The sequence below is a fragment of the Protopterus annectens genome, chromosome 2.part0 (assembly GCF_019279795.1).
Source record: "Protopterus annectens isolate FY-2018-M chromosome 2.part0, PAN1.0, whole genome shotgun sequence".
In the NCBI taxonomy this organism is placed as follows: domain Eukaryota; kingdom Metazoa; phylum Chordata; order Ceratodontiformes; family Protopteridae; genus Protopterus; species Protopterus annectens.
Window position 1 is genome coordinate 705,092,331 of NC_056728.1, and position 16,223 is coordinate 705,108,553.

The following is a 16,223-nucleotide window of genomic DNA, read 5'->3' on the forward strand; positions in this document are numbered from 1 at the left end:
CGTCTGCCCACTAGGTTGCACCAAATTCCAATCTAGAATTAAACCTTATTCCCAACTATCTATTCTTAATACTTTACTGTCACTCCACTAGTACCTTTTTTCCTCTTCTTACTATCTAGCTGTACTCCGCTTTTTCCCCCCTCTACTCTACTATCACTCTGAACCTCTCTCCAGCATTATTTCATTCTACTCACCCAGAGACACCTAAAGGCTCTGAGGCTTACTGATTGTCTCTGTTGATTCTCACTTACCTTCTGTAACCCGCTCAGTTCGCCCTGCGGGCTCACTCCGCTCCCCTACCCCCAATTCCCACCCACCCCCAGTGCTCCTACCTTTATACTTACCAAGCCACACCCCCTCAATCCTATCAATTAAACTCTGACCACTCCTTTTGACCCACCACCTACTCAACCTATCACATACTAATAACCACTCCCCCTTACCTCATTTACACCTTTCTAGTCCACACCCTCATATACTCCTACCTCCATAATCCCAATCACATTTTATAACATCTCCCTCACCATGCCCTCTACTTATCAACTCTTGTACATTAAACAACTATTCCTACTCTCACTAATATCAATGCTTTCCATTCCCTATACTCTCACTTATTACTTAACATCTCCAATACTCATCTTCTCAACAATCCCTTAAACAAACATTAACAGTAAATCTCAAAATCCTTAACCACTCTAACATAACATCTACCTCACACTATCTATCACCTAAATACCACAGAGTCTCCCATTTTAAATGCACACAATTTAGAAAAATACAACTTATTTATACTAAATCTCTGAAACATGCATATTATCCTCTCAAATATCCTCTCCTTCATGGGGACATTCATCCTAACCCAGGACCATACAACAACACCCTAGGACAACCAACCCCACCTTACACTCCCACAAATTCAGTACTCATAACTCATCTAAACATTAGGAGTGTTAACAACAAAGTAAGCCAACTACATGCTCTACTTGAAACTCACTCATTTGATATCTTACGCTTAACTGAAACCTGGCTTAAACCTACTACAAAAGATACTGAAATACTCCCACCTGGATACAACATACTGAGGCTAGACCGAACTGCTAAAAAAGGTGGTGGGATAGCAATATTATACAAATCTCATTTACAGGTCACTCCCATACTGGTACAATCCCCTGTAATAACCAAGGTAGAAATTCTTATCACCAAACTCCAACTCAACAATACCAAATCCATTAACTTAATATGCTCCTACATACCCCCAGGCAGCAACATTAGCATCATAGAAAGTATTCTCAGCTGGCTGTCTACATCCTTCCCTCAAGAAACAATAGTACTTGGTGATTTTAATATAGACTGGTACTCCTGTACCACACTAAATACACCAACCCAAATAAACCTTTACGGCTTCTCTCAAACTATTACCACCCCCACTAGAATCCATAAACCCACCAAAAAAAAAAGTATATTAGACTGGATCTTAATAAATTGTCACCCTGTCTCCTACAAAGTAGATGTCCTTCCTGATATTAGTGACCACTCACTAACCTACATATCCAGACAAAAAACCTATATTCCAAATGAACCAACCTTTAAAATCACCCGCAACAAAAAGAAATTTAATCCAGCCAATTTTCAGGTGGAGCTACTAGTCTGTGACTGGTCACCCTTAAAGCACCTGCCAATTGACGAAGCAGTATCCCACTTGAACACCAAATTTCTACAGATTTTAGCATTCCATGCCCCCTCATGTTTCATAAGAACTAGATGCAAAGCAGCCCCATGGCTCACTAAAGAAACCAGACAACAAATCCTACAAAGAAACAAAATCTGGTCCATATGGAGACACACTAAAGACCCTATTGATCAGCAGCATTTCTGACAACTAAGAAATGCCACCAAAAAATCAATATTACAGGATAAAAAGAACTATTTCTTCAAGCTACAACAAAATCACCATAGTCAACACCAAAGATTCTGGTCTAGCATAAGTAAACTCTTACATCCAGGACACTCCAAAACTCCTACCCCATCTACTCTCTCCCACAACTCTCCCAAGGAGATTGCTGATGCTTTCAACTGCTTTTTTACTGAAACTGTCCAATCCCTAGCTAACTCCCTACCACCTCTCAACCCCCCCCTACCCCCCCACTACCTTACCACCTACATTTCACTTAAAACCTATTCCTACAGCCCTCATCTATAGACTACTTCATAAACTCAAACCTTGTACAGCCTCAGCTGATCTCCTACCACCTGAATACCTTCAAATTGCTGCTAAACCTCTTGCCTACCCAATCTCTATTCTAATTAACAGAACCATAACTGAAGGCTCCGTCCCTTCATTATGGAAAATCTCTCACATACTCCCACTTCATAAAGGAGGGAACTCAACTGAACTCTCCAACTTTTGACCTATTGCACTACTATCTCCACTAGCCAAAATTATGGAAAAATGTATCCACAAACAATTTCTAGACCACATTCTCCAATATAACCTTCTAGCTGACTATCAACATGGTTTCAGACCATTCCACAGTACCACCACTGCTCTCCTATCCTTCACAGACTGCATTAATAAACAACGTAACAATAACATGCTCTCCTCTGCTCTGTTCATTGATCTCTAAAGCTTTTGATATGGTCAACCATCAATTACTACTTAATATACTCAACTCTTTCTCTCTTGACACACTAGCATTCCAGTGGTTCAAATCCTACATGCATAATAGACAACAGGCTGTCCTCTGGGATAATAACTTATCCAAACATCTCCCAATTACTCTGGGTGTCCCACAAGGCTCTATCCTGGGACCTCTACTCTTCTCCATTTTCATTAACAACCTTTCTACTAATCTTCCTCTACCCACCTGCATACAACACGCAGATGACTCCACTCTCATCTGTAAAGCAACCACTTCATCTGAGCTCCATGATATCACCCAATCAGTTTTCAACCAAGTAGAAAATTGGTTCCAAGAACATCACCTCCTCCTCAATGCCAAAAAAACCCAAACTATTACTATTTACACCAACTAACAAATACACCCCATTACACTTCTCTATTACCTCCATCGATGGGACAATCATAGCTCCCGACACAACTACAAAACTCTTAGGTGTACTGATTGACCACAACCTCAACTGTGACACTCACATCAATGCCACCATCAAAACTGTAAACAAAAAACTGGGATCCTTATATAGGATAAAACCTTTTCTTACCCCTGAAGCCAGAACTACTGTTGCCCAAACCCATCTGAGCTCCACTCTCTTCTATGCCTCCCCAATTTTTACTAAACTTTCCAAAAGCACCCTAAACAAATTGTCCACTTCATATAACAACATTGCCAGGTTTGCTACTGGGTCCTCATTCAGAACACATCACTGTCTAAACCTAAAACGTCTAGGATGGCTTGAACTAAATAATCAACAACTCTCAATCACACATAAAATTCTATACCAGCCTACTAATACTCCTATTCTCACTAGCCTCATCTCCCCCTATACAAACCTTTCAAACCTGTGCTCAGCAAATAAACTACTAGTTACAACCCAGAAATCCCACAACAAGGCAGGAGATTCTCTCTTCACAAACTCTGTGGGGACAATTTGGAACAAACTTCCCACAAAACTGACATCTCTCTCATCATTACCTCTCTTTAAAAATCAACTAAAAAGTCACTTAAAAGCACAATGGTTTTGTCATTGCACAAACCCCGACTAACCGCCCTTACCACCATAATCTTTTCTATACATCTTCTCCTCAACCACCTTTAATCTATGTAAACATATGTTATCTCATATATACAGTATGACAAAAAAAATCTCTATTATTCCTTGTTTGAAAAGACATTTTATCTTTTCTCTCTGTTTCAATCTTATTCATATTTGTGTATTACATGTATTAACTTACTCTGTTTTATAAATGTTATCTTATTATGCCTATTTCTGTGCAAACCTGTAAAAACCACTGGAGCCTTTCTCCCCGGGCCTCCACTGAAAATGGACATAAATCCAGCTGGACTAGCCCGGTCAACAAATGTAAAATAAATAAAATAAATAATAAAAGCCTCTAAACAGAGAAGACTACAAAAGTTACTTAAGTGGTGTGAAGTTTTAATGTAAATTTACTGATTAACAGTTATGTGACTGGTTACTCATAGGATTGCAATTGCAAGCCAAAAATGTGTATTAAGAAGAGTGATACTGAAGCCAGATAACTATTTAACTAAGTGACTATAACAACTAAGCAACTAAAGGCTGTACAACTTTTTTTTATTTCAGAGCTAACAGGTTACATCCAAATCAGATGCATAGTTACCAGGAAACAGTTAGTCACTGCAATGAAAACAAACATCAATATGCAGATGAAAAATATTCAAGCAAATTGTGGCATTTGGCTGAAACTAGCTGTTATAACAGTAATAAAAAACTGATGGCATGAAAGGTCAGAGTACAAGCAGTATAAACCTCACCAAATTCTCTCCATTGCCCTACTATCCTTATCTGAAGGCAGAAGCTTGGAAGAGGGCAAAAGCTTAGAAGGCTTGTCGGAGGAGACTAACACCACAGCAGGGTCAGCAGAAGGACACCTAAATAAGCATTGACAATCCCTCAGGAACCTTACAGAACTTGTCAGGTTTCTTTGGAGCAGGAGGCTGAGAATCAGGAGATTTAGAAACAGATATAAAGGTGTCTAAGAAAGCAGCAAACTCAGCAGGTACTGCAGAAAGTTTAGGAGTGCCCACCTGAAACCGCTCATAATACTTTTTCTGGCTATCTGAGACTTGAGAAGAATTCTCCTTAAAGAATTCCATCATTCTAGCTATTGTATCCCCAAAAGACAATTCCTCAAATGGACACTCATAGGCACCTAGGAAGAGTAAGACAAGGACTCTTCATCAGACTCCGAATCTGATGAATCGGGTTTGCTGGTCTGTTTGGGAGGAGTTGAAATCCAAGGGGGAGTAAGCACAGGAATGTCTTGGGGAGGCTTCAGGGCCATTAAGGCTTTAGATAGACCCTAAGTAAACTCTTACCATTCCCTTTGAGGCTCCTTAGGGTGTACAGAAGTATAGGTTCATAGGTAGTTACTAGGCAATCGGCCTTGAGGCCTACATAAGCCTAGCCAAAAAGGTTCCCTGGCTTTTACAACCCAAGAAAATTATTTTCCTGTGCCCCTGTCAAGCAGTGCTGGGTGAACTTTCTATTTCCCATCCAGTCGTCAAGGTTTTTCTTAAAGAGGGCCAATGAGGAGCTTTGCTTGACATGAATGGGTAGTTTGTTCCAGAGTATGGGAAGTCTCTGGGACAGGAATCGATCCCTCCAGCATGTTCTGTTTATTGTGGAGACAAGGTTTAGGTCCCTGGAGTGTGTGGTTCGGAGAGATTGGGATTTCTTTAAGTGTAGCATTTGCAACAGCTCTGGGTTTGACAAAGCTTTGTATGTTAGGCAGAGATCGCCTCTGAGTAGGCGATATGCTACAGAGTAGAGCTGGAGTTTTTTGAGACGGTCTGCATATGGCATCTGTTTAAGGCTGGTAATCCTCTTAGTGAGGTATTTCTGGGGCCTTTCCAATTGTTATAGGTGTCTTGTGAGATACATGCCAAGTGGGGCATTGTACTCTATAATGGGTCTGATGAGGGGTGAGTAGAGAGGAACAATGACCTCCTTTTGTTATGAGGTGTGCCACGTAGAAGGATTTCCTGACAACTGTGGCGATGCGGTCATCAAAGGAGAGACTACTGTCCACCTATGTCCCGAGGTCTCTTATCACACTTTCAGTGTATAGTGAGCTACCGCCTATGTGGTAGTTCATGGGTACCGAGTTTTTACCAAAGGGGATGACAATGCACTTCTTGGCATTGAGCTTGAGGCCATGACTTTGACACCAAGCATCTGTCTCTGTAAGGCCCTTTTGTAGAATGTCTCCATCTTTAGGTGATTCTATTATGGCTCCCAGTTTGCAGTCATCTGTGAACTTTGTTAGCCAAAGACCTTCTGTGTTGACTTGCACTTCAGAGAAGTAGATGCCGAACAGGACAGTACCCAGGACCAAACCCTGTGGTACTCCACTCATCATTTGATCTGACGTCGGACTTGGAGTCAGCTACTTTTACTGTGTGGGTTCTGTCAGTGAGCCAGTTGGCCACCCATCTTGTGACATAGGGATTTATGCCCAGTGTAGTGAGTTTATCTATAATTCCAGAGTGGGGGGATGGTATTGAAAGCCTTGGCGAGGTCAAGATAGGCTGTGTGCATTACCTTACCCTCATCTACAACTCTAGTGCCTGCTTCAAAGAAGTCCATCAGGTTTAGTAGACATGATCTACCTTTTACAAACCCAAACTGTGTGGGGTCCAGGGTTTGGAGGTTACCTATGTCTTTGTTTATAAGCTCCAAGTTGATACATTCAATAGCCTTGCAGACCAGGCTCGTCAGGCTAATGGGGCGGTAGTTTCTGGGGTCTCTGGTGGCACCCCCTTTGTGGAGTGGGATAACCATCGCTGTGCACCATTCAGTAGGCACACAGCCTGAAGTGAGGTTATGATTGAACATGGTACTTAGGTGGGGTGCCAGTTTGTTCTGTAGTTCGTGCAGTACGCAGCCTGGGATGTTGTCTGGTCCCATGTGTTCTTGACTTTGGAGAGTGCAGCCTTTACTTGTTCATCCGTGATTATTGGGGCTTTGCATTCTTCTGGTATTAAGATGGGCCCTTTGGAGGGTGAGAGGGGGGGTAAAGTTAGCACTAAATCTATCTGCCAGGATGTTGCCAATATCGGTTGGTTCTGTACATTTAGTGCCATTGTGCTGTAGCTCAGAGCAGATCTAAGTGTTGCCATTGAGATTCTTGACATAGCTGTAGAATGCTTTGTGGTTGTCTTTGGAATCAGTGGCGATTTTATTTTCATAACTGGCTTTGGAGGATTTTATGAGGGATCTCAGCTTCTTGTTGAGGCTGACAAGGGAGTTACTCTAATCTTGGGATTTTACTCTTTTTTTGCAACAGCTTCTTCCTTCTGTTGTAGAGTTTGTTTATGGCAGGGGACCACCAGATTGGCTTCCTTTTTTTGGAGGATAGCGTCTTGGTTCTGTAAGGGATGACACGATCCATGCACTCATGTATGTGCTTATACAGTGCATTTGTGTAAGATTCAGCAATTGTATCTCTATTTTCCATCTGCATGGGTGTCGTGAAGTTTGCCACTTCTGTCTTAAGAAGCATGAAGTTGGCTTTGGAGTAGTTTTTGATGGTGGTTTCCTTAATGGGTGGTGGGTGTGGGATGGATGTCTAGGGTGATTAGCTTGTGGTCAGATCTGACCAGTGAGGAGTTGACCTCTGGTGTGGAACACCGGTTACCCATATTGGTAATGACCAGGTCCAGGATATTGCTGCCCCTGGTGGGGGTTAGGACGAGCAGATCCAAGGCATTGGAATTTATGAATTCCAGAAAACGTTGAGTGGATGAGTTGGTACATGAGTAGTTTTCCAAGTAGATGGTGGGGTAGTTGAAATCACCCATAATTAAGGTATTGGGTTGTACCTTAACATTTTCCAGTATCTTAAGAAATAAAGAGTGGGAATCCTGGGGCATGGTGGGGGATCTGTAACAAGCTACAGCTTGGATTGCAGTCTTGCCCAGTGTTAGTTGCACTTGGATAATTTCGGATGCATTATGTTGAGCTTAGTCTTCTGTTTTTTTTTGGCAGGGATCAGCCCCAACAAAAACTTATGTTCCAACACTTGACAAGATTCGGTAAGAGTATCCAGAAGGACCAAAATCTGCTGAATCTCATTAGGTCCCTCCGAGATAATCAACTGTGGTTTCCCATCAATGTCTGGAGCAAATGCCTGCATAGACTCAGAGGACATGTGGAAGAAAAAGGATCCATGCTGGGCTCTGACGGGGTCGCTGCAGAGGAATCTGAAATGACACAGGATAGCCTACTGAGCTATCACCCACTTCTACAGAAATGTCCAGTGGAGGCTGGACAGCTAAAGAATCTAGCTGAGATTGCTTGGCCTTCTTAACTAACAGTACCTTGGGGTTAGTAGAATCCACCATGCTATCCTGGGCTAACAGTTTAAGCCTCTGGTTCTCAAGACAGACAGCCAGGAAAGACAACTGGCTTCTAAGAGTCTTAGGCACACATGCTTTACAAATGCTAAATGATGTATGGTCACGGGAAGCCCCCAGACAAAAAAGACATCATTTGTGACGATCCTTATGGGGAATCTGCCACCCACACAGACATTTTTCTTCTTGGATGACATGAACTCTAGGTAACCAAAAGAGAACAAGACCAAAAGAAAAAAAAAACAAAAGGGCTCTTATCTGATGGCTAGGTATTCAGCACATAAAGGGTGTTCAGACTGACGAGCGATGATGACATCTGGCGGCAAAGATGTTCTGGGTAACTGCGGCCGTATGTCACCTTTATGTCCTAAACGGGGAGCATATGTTTGACATATGGTGCATACAAGATCTAAAGGCTTAGGTATACAGGCTAGATGTTGGGCTATCCTTGGCAGGAGATCCCTAAGGTGAAGAATACTGCAACACTGATATAGAACGACATATAACAGTACATCCAATGGATTTTCTGTCTTGTCCCTCACATTTACCATACACAACATGAAAATATGGATTTACTCTTTTATTCAAAATAAAAATAAACTTCTAACATACACAAGTTATTGTAAACGAAGGATAATTGAGTACCATACACACAAGGAAAACAGCAGTCTGAAACTTGTAAATTTAAGTAAAAACAAATTAATTTTAAAATTAACTCAGATGGAAGTACACTTTCTTTATGTTTTTCCAAACTTAAACAGCACAAAGACACAAGAGAACTTGGTTTTACACATCTGGAAAATGTAAAAGGACTGTTTGTATTGGACATCTGGTCCTCGTTTTGGGGTAGTTCTTGCTACGTGACAGCTTCAGTGTACAGAAAAGGGAGTTTTCAGTCTCTTGTTTTCATACAGAAGAAATGGTTTTGATACTTTTGGATGTTCATCTTCCTGGAACCTCAGCTTAGGTATATTTATTATTTTGTACAGATGTCCTTCCGTGATTTCTTCTATAAAGCTTAACACCACTGTCAACAATTGCATAAGATCTTGATTTAGCTGCTTTACTAGTAAACCCTTAAAATGTCTGGACTTGCAATGATGAGTCCCTGAATGTAGAGAGTTAATAAATGAAAATCAGAACTTGTATACAAAGTCTGAATTTGCCATTTCTTGGAATATTCCCTTTTTCAAAGGCATGGCAATCTCAGAGTCAGTATATATAAGTGTACAGTGGTATGTGGGGGATACCTCCCTGCAAAAAAAGATGCGTCCCTGCAAAAAAAAGTTTAAATAAGAAAAGCAATATTCGATATTTGCCCTTATTTTATTCGTGTCATTTTGAAACTCACCATCTCAAGTCTCAACATTCAGTAAGGACTTTGCTTTACCAACTGCTTTAGTTTAGGGCTGCGGCTTTTGTATTCTTACTTTACCTCCAGCAAGTAAGGAAACTTAATAAACGTCACAAAGACACAGCAAACCTGGACTAATCACCATGAGGTCTTCACTCTGACTAAATTGCCTGGAAGAACTATGTACCACATGGCATTCAAATTAATTCATCTAACACATTAGCCTTAAAACTATACACCCATATATATAACATAAGTTGTCCTTCTATCAGTAAACACCTACTCTCTGTGACCTTACTTCTTATAATTTCAAGGGTCTATGTTATTTAATCGACCATCAAGATGTTCAAAGATTAGAAGTTCGAACGGGGAAGTTCGAAAAATGAAAATGTCGAAGCCGCGGAAATACAAATTCTTTCCCAGGAAAAGAATTTGGTTGGCTGTTTCTACTGCTTCAACATTTTCTTTACTGTGGTGCGAAAGTTACGGATCGGGTTAAGGTAAGTGTGCGAGTATGACAAACATTGGGGTTAGGGTGTGGGTAAGGTAAGTGTGCGATAGTGATGGACTTTAGGGTTAGGGTGCGGGTAAGGTAAGTGTGCGATAGTGACAGACCTTAGGGTTAGGGTTAAGGTTAGTGCATAGATAGTTGTGTATGTAAGGTTTAGTGTAGGTTTATTAGGTTTTTGGTGTGCTTGTGTTGTGTGTGTGTTTTTCGGAACAGCAAATTTTTTCCTTGGGAAAAAATTCTCTGTTCTGAGGTTTCGATGTTGTCATATTTCGAACTTCCAAGTTCGAACATATGGTGTTCAAAATTTTGGAAGTTCGATTACATGACATAGACCCTAATTTCAATAATCCCATTAAAATAATAGAACTGCTTCTGATTTATGAAATCAACCACTTAATCGATTGCAAAACGATATCTGCAAAAAAAAACAACAAACAGATGGCTTCTGGCCAAATTAAAAACAAAGTAGATCTGGTGATATCCATGCAAATCCAAGCTACTCATAGACATACACTTCATAAATCCATAAAAGCAATGCACTATCAGCTCTACTTGTAATCTTAAAGATTCTTTAATTATTACGTTCAACACCCTTATAGGTTTATAAGTTTATATTAGGCTGATGATCGATCAGATAGATAATTTAAAGCCTAATCTCAAGATCCCATTTTGCTACCTAATTTCTTCCCCTTTCAATGAGGGTTTAAAGTACCAGATCAGGGATGAATTTACAATTTCCTCTATAAACATTACTATCCAAATGAATCCTTCACAACCAAAAATCTCCACTAGCTTAGTTAATGCATAACATGAAGACACAAGGGGCTGTAACTGCAAAGCCCAATACCAACAGACTAAATAAAAAGTAGGCCCTACTGGACATGTGGACATTATATCACAAGTCAGAGTAAAAGAATCATTGTTAAAGTGCAATCATTGTCCATTACTATGTATTTAACAAAACTACAACTTATTTACAGACAACGAACCTGGATACAGAGTTGGAGGCAGGACTTTACTTTACATGCATAATGTATTATAAACATATATGGCTTTTAAAATATATTTTCAAGTAGCCATTATCTAAACTGACTAATTAATCAAATAATAAAAGGATGTCACACCAAGCTATTCTTTGTTCTAGTATATTTTCTACCCCAGCTGCAGTAACCATGTTGGAATCATCTTAGCAAACATTCACTTCTAAGAAATATATTCTGCTCAGGGAACTCAAACTTGAGTTGGCTTGAGCCTAACAAATCAGCAATGAATAGACTTCTACTGTACAACCTTAGGCAGGTAATAAAGGAAGTTACCAGACCAAATTCCTGTCCATCTAAGGACTCTACTTGACATCATTGCAAAAAACAAAATCTAACGGAGATGTTAGTTGTTTGGTGCATCCAAATAATTTAACTGTTCCTTCTAGTCTCCATATGCTGGGCTTTCAAAAAAACCTAAATTCACACAGTAATAATTCAACTGAACATAAAATAGAAAACTAAAATATGATAAAAAAATGGCTAATAATTTATTTAACATCCACTTAAAAATAACTGGAAAGCACTTTCATTCCATCATAGGAACTTTTTCGGACCAAGTTGCTAACAATTTGAAAATACTTAAATAAACTCTTAAAATCACATGACCATTTAAAATTTAATGAATTACACTTTCCTTTTCAGAACAACTTTGTAGTTCTCCCTGTCATTAATTCCAGGGTCATTGCATGCATTCAGTTTAATTTTCCAACAATGTTCAAGCCAGTCCAATTCATCCTCTGCATCTCATTTCACATTATAAACCTGACCTATAATGGAAAATTTAAAACCCACCTTCTTTAACACATCTAAATGCTTTGATCTAACATGCCTGGCTAGGGCATTACTTAACTCCAGCTTTTCCGCTGTTTTAAGATGTTCACAAATTCTCATATGGAATTCTCTCACGGTTCTACCTACATAAAAAGCGGGGCAAAGACCACAAAATACTGTATAAACTAAGCATTTAGATTTACAATAAAAAGTATTACACAACCTAATTTCATATTTCCTTGCTACAGGATTAATTTTTCCTCCCATTAATACATATTTGTAATAATTGCAATTTTGACATCTAAACATACCTTTATTTGATTCTACATTAATATCTTTATTTTTATAAAAATACTCATTTAAATTCTTGCCCCATTTAGATACAAAACTGGCTGTTCCCCTATATTTTTAAAGCCTTAAAATTCATAAGAGATTTCCAGTTATTTCTTATAATTCTCTTTATACTATTCTCATATACTGAATTCAGAACAACAAAAGCCAAAGAGAAATCCCCCTTTATTATTACATGATACTTCATTTCATTTATCATAACATTTCTACCATCTGCATTTTTATGATTTCTTTTACTAATTCATATAATTTTCCACTCTTTTATCAGGATACCATCTCTTATAAAATTTAGATTCTAAACGTTCACATTCCATACTAAAAAGCATGAATTTTCCATTACCCTATCAACTCTAGAGAACTGACCTTTTACTATATTCTCTTTTAAATTTCTATTATGTATACTAATACAATGCAAGTAACTACTGCTTTGCATTTCTTTTTTATATGTTTTCACTTCTAAATTGTTGGCAGACATATAAACAGTCAGCTCTAGATAATTAATAACTTCTTTCTCAAAATTAAAAATAAAACTTAACCAGTCACATTATTTAAATATTTTATAAACTTCATAAGTACATTTTCACCACCATTCCATACAATAAATAAATCATCACTAAAATGCTTGTATACCACAGCATATTTTAAAAAAACTCTGATTTGTAAATATATTCTTTTCCCCAGCCAGTCATAAATAAATTAGCATAGCTGGGGGGCATTACTGCCCCTGTTGCTATACAAGTAACTGCTTTATAAACATTATTATCAAATGAAAAAATATATATGTCAAAATAATATCCAAAATTTCAGAAAACAATCTTACTTGTTCCATAGAAAATAGCCCAGAGGCAGTCATTTCCCTACTTACAATTTCTAACTCCTCATCATTAAGAATTGTAGTATACAAAGAAACGACATCAGCAGTAACTAATGTCATAGAATATTTCATTGTATATCCTTAATGAGCTTTTTAAACTCAAAGGAATTTTTTACATATGAATCAGCTCAATTTACAACAAGCTGCAAGAACTTATCAATATAAATGTCCATTGATTCAGTTTTGTTACCCTGATTTGCCACAACTGGCTAAATGTTGGCTCATCTAAACTTTTATGTATCTTAGGTAGGCCAAAAAACCTACCTGACTTAGGTTTCCAGATTCTAAAATACTCAGCAATATTACCATCAATAAGCCCTTCCAGAAACTATTCCTCTATACAGGAATCTATCATACTATAACATATTTTAATTTCGGTCAAACTTATTTTTTTATAACTTTTTTCATTTTGCAACATTTTAATTAACTCTACACAATAATATTTATAATCTAAAACTACTATGCCATTTCCTTTGCCTGCTTTCATAATATGTATATTCTTATTACACCAATTCTAAAAGAGCAGCTCTCTCATCTTTAGCCATATTATAATATTTGTAACAATCATTTTCACTTAAATTTCTTATATCATTTTCACATTATTAAAAAGGCCTCCAATTCTAGTTTTAAGGTAGGGTTAAACAAACTAGGCTTCTTCAACTGATTACAACCTTTGATTTCATTTGCATTAAAAAACATCTGAAGTTCAAATTTCTAACATATTCCCTTATAGCATTTATAGAAGAAACCAAATCCGCACTTGCTGATGGCACAAAATTAAATTTATTTAAAATCTGTGAATGATTCAAGTTTAAAACAATTTTTGATTAATTATTTTAGAAGAATATGAAACAGTACCTTTTATGTCCATAAAACAGCCTAGCTCCTTTGATTTCTGTTGCTTATAAAATCTTTTTTCTTTCCATAGTAGTTGCTCTGATTGTTCTGGTTCGACTTCTTTTGCCAAAACTTTTTCCCCTTCCAACCATGACCTGACACAACAGGGCTTGAGCAGCCACTTGTGCCCAAGTCCTTTTTCCATTTCCCAAACCTAGTACACTTCTGTATTTTGAAAACCCAGCACGGAGCCAACATTACTAGCTGGCTGAAAATTCTTATGGTGGTGAATTTGTGTGCTAAAATATTGTTGACCTGGCATGTTTCTTCTTCCTTTACCTTCTTCAACTCTTCCAGAACTCACGCTCATCCTTTTAACCACTCTGCTTGCTTCTCCTTCTTTAGTACCATCACAAATCTGCATTTGAACCTCTTTCCTTGGTAATTCACTCATTTCTTCATCCCGTCTCTGAAGAAACTGCAAAACAACCCTGCACAAAATTCCTTCCTTCCTCATATCATTCTTATCTCTTGCAAACTTTTTCCTTTTCCTTTGGCTTTCATCTTCTAATGAAATCTTCTCTGAAATCCTTTCCAACTTAGTGTCAAAATTGTCTCATGAAGTCGGCATTTTTAATTTACTATACAATGTAACAACAGAGTTATTCAAATCCTTCAATGTTTGTTTCTGCTCACCTAATAAGAAACATACTGCAAGCCCTTATTTTCATTAATTATTTTCCAGGCTTCTATCAACTGTTTAGAAATACTGCAAGCTGTCCAGCAATGACACTCAAACTCCCTCAGAACTCTCTTTACTGCTAAACATGCTTCAAAAAATACAATATCCTACTGAATTATTTTAATTTTAATTAAATCCTTTTCTAATGTCAAGAATTCAACTGGAAGATTCAGTACATTACCCTCCGGAGGCCATTCATTATCAAGGAAAGGATTCAAGGGTCGGGTTAAACATTTTTCAAGAAAAATATTCAGTGGAATCAAAAATCTAAGTAATACTTTCTTTACCAAAATTAAAAATAAAATTTAATCAGTAACATTATTTAAATATTTCATAAAATTCATAAGTACATTTTCACCACTATTCTATATAATAAATAAATCAATAAGATGCTTGTATACCACAACATATTTAAAAAAACTCTGATTTGTAAATATATGCTTTTTCCCAGCCAGTCATAAATAAATTAGCATATCTGGGGGCCATTGCTACACCATTAAATTGTTTATAAACATTATTATTAAATTAAAAAAAAAATTATATGCCAAAATACCATCCAAAATTTCAGAAAACAATCTTACTTTTTCCTCAGAAAAAAGCCCAGAGGCACTCATTTTCCTACACAATTTCTAACCACTTATAATTAGGAATTGTAGTATATAAAGAAACATCAGTAGTAACTAATATAAAAAAATCTTCCATTTTTATATCCTTAATGAGCTTTTTAAACTCAACGAAATCTTTGACATACAAATCAACTCGATTTACAAAAAGCTGCAAAAACTTATCAATATAAATGGCCACTGATTCAGTTTTGTTACCCTGACTTGCCACAGTTGGCCTAAATGTTGGCTCATCTAAACTTTTATGCAACTTAGATAGGCCAAAAGACCTACCTAACTTAGGTTTCCAAATTCTAAAATACTCAACATTATTAGCATCCATAAGCCCTTTCAGAAACCATTCCTCTACACAAGAATCTATCATACTACAAGATCTTTTAACTTCAATCAGAAACCATTCCTCTACACAAGAATCTATCATACTACAAGATCTTTTAACTTCAATCATACTTTTTTATATATTTTTTTTCATTTTTTTAAGATAAAATATCTCTATAAAAAACTTAATGCTTAACTCAATACACTGGAATTATATTTATAGAGAAAAATATGCAAACAATGTAATGCACCACTTTCTGTAACTTTCCACACAAGAACAAGAACTCCCTAAAAAACATAAATGGAGAGTTTGGGGAAACAACTGTCCATGGTTGGATAATGCACTTAAAAACCACTTTAGGTATAAGAATGCTGCCTATTCCATACAGATAGAAACATGGGATCAAACCATCATGCAATGTACCAAAACCTAAGAAGGAATTGCAGAACCACTACAAAAAATCCAAAGGTGAGCTATATAAGACACAAGAAGGTTCAGTATTCATGTCACACAAAAAAATATTTTGTAGAATGAAAAAGAACATAACAGAGAACTCAAAATGTTCTGTTAATGCTGGTAGTGTTCTTCTTTAAAGATGTTGCTAACCTGAATAAACCTTAAGAAGGTGTTAAAATTTTATCAGAAATACAAAAATCTACAGAATGGCAAACTCAATAATTCACAAACCTCTTCTACATGTACCCACAGAATTTAAACAAGCTA

At 37.4% G+C, this 16,223-nt stretch overlaps 1 protein-coding gene across 1 annotated transcript in view; it reads right to left on the reverse strand.

The window, feature by feature from the left end:
- The window catches only part of NFKB1 (nuclear factor kappa B subunit 1), a 772,892-nt gene that overhangs the window by 99,317 nt on the left and 657,352 nt on the right, over window positions 1-16,223 (reverse strand). The window lies entirely within an intron of this gene.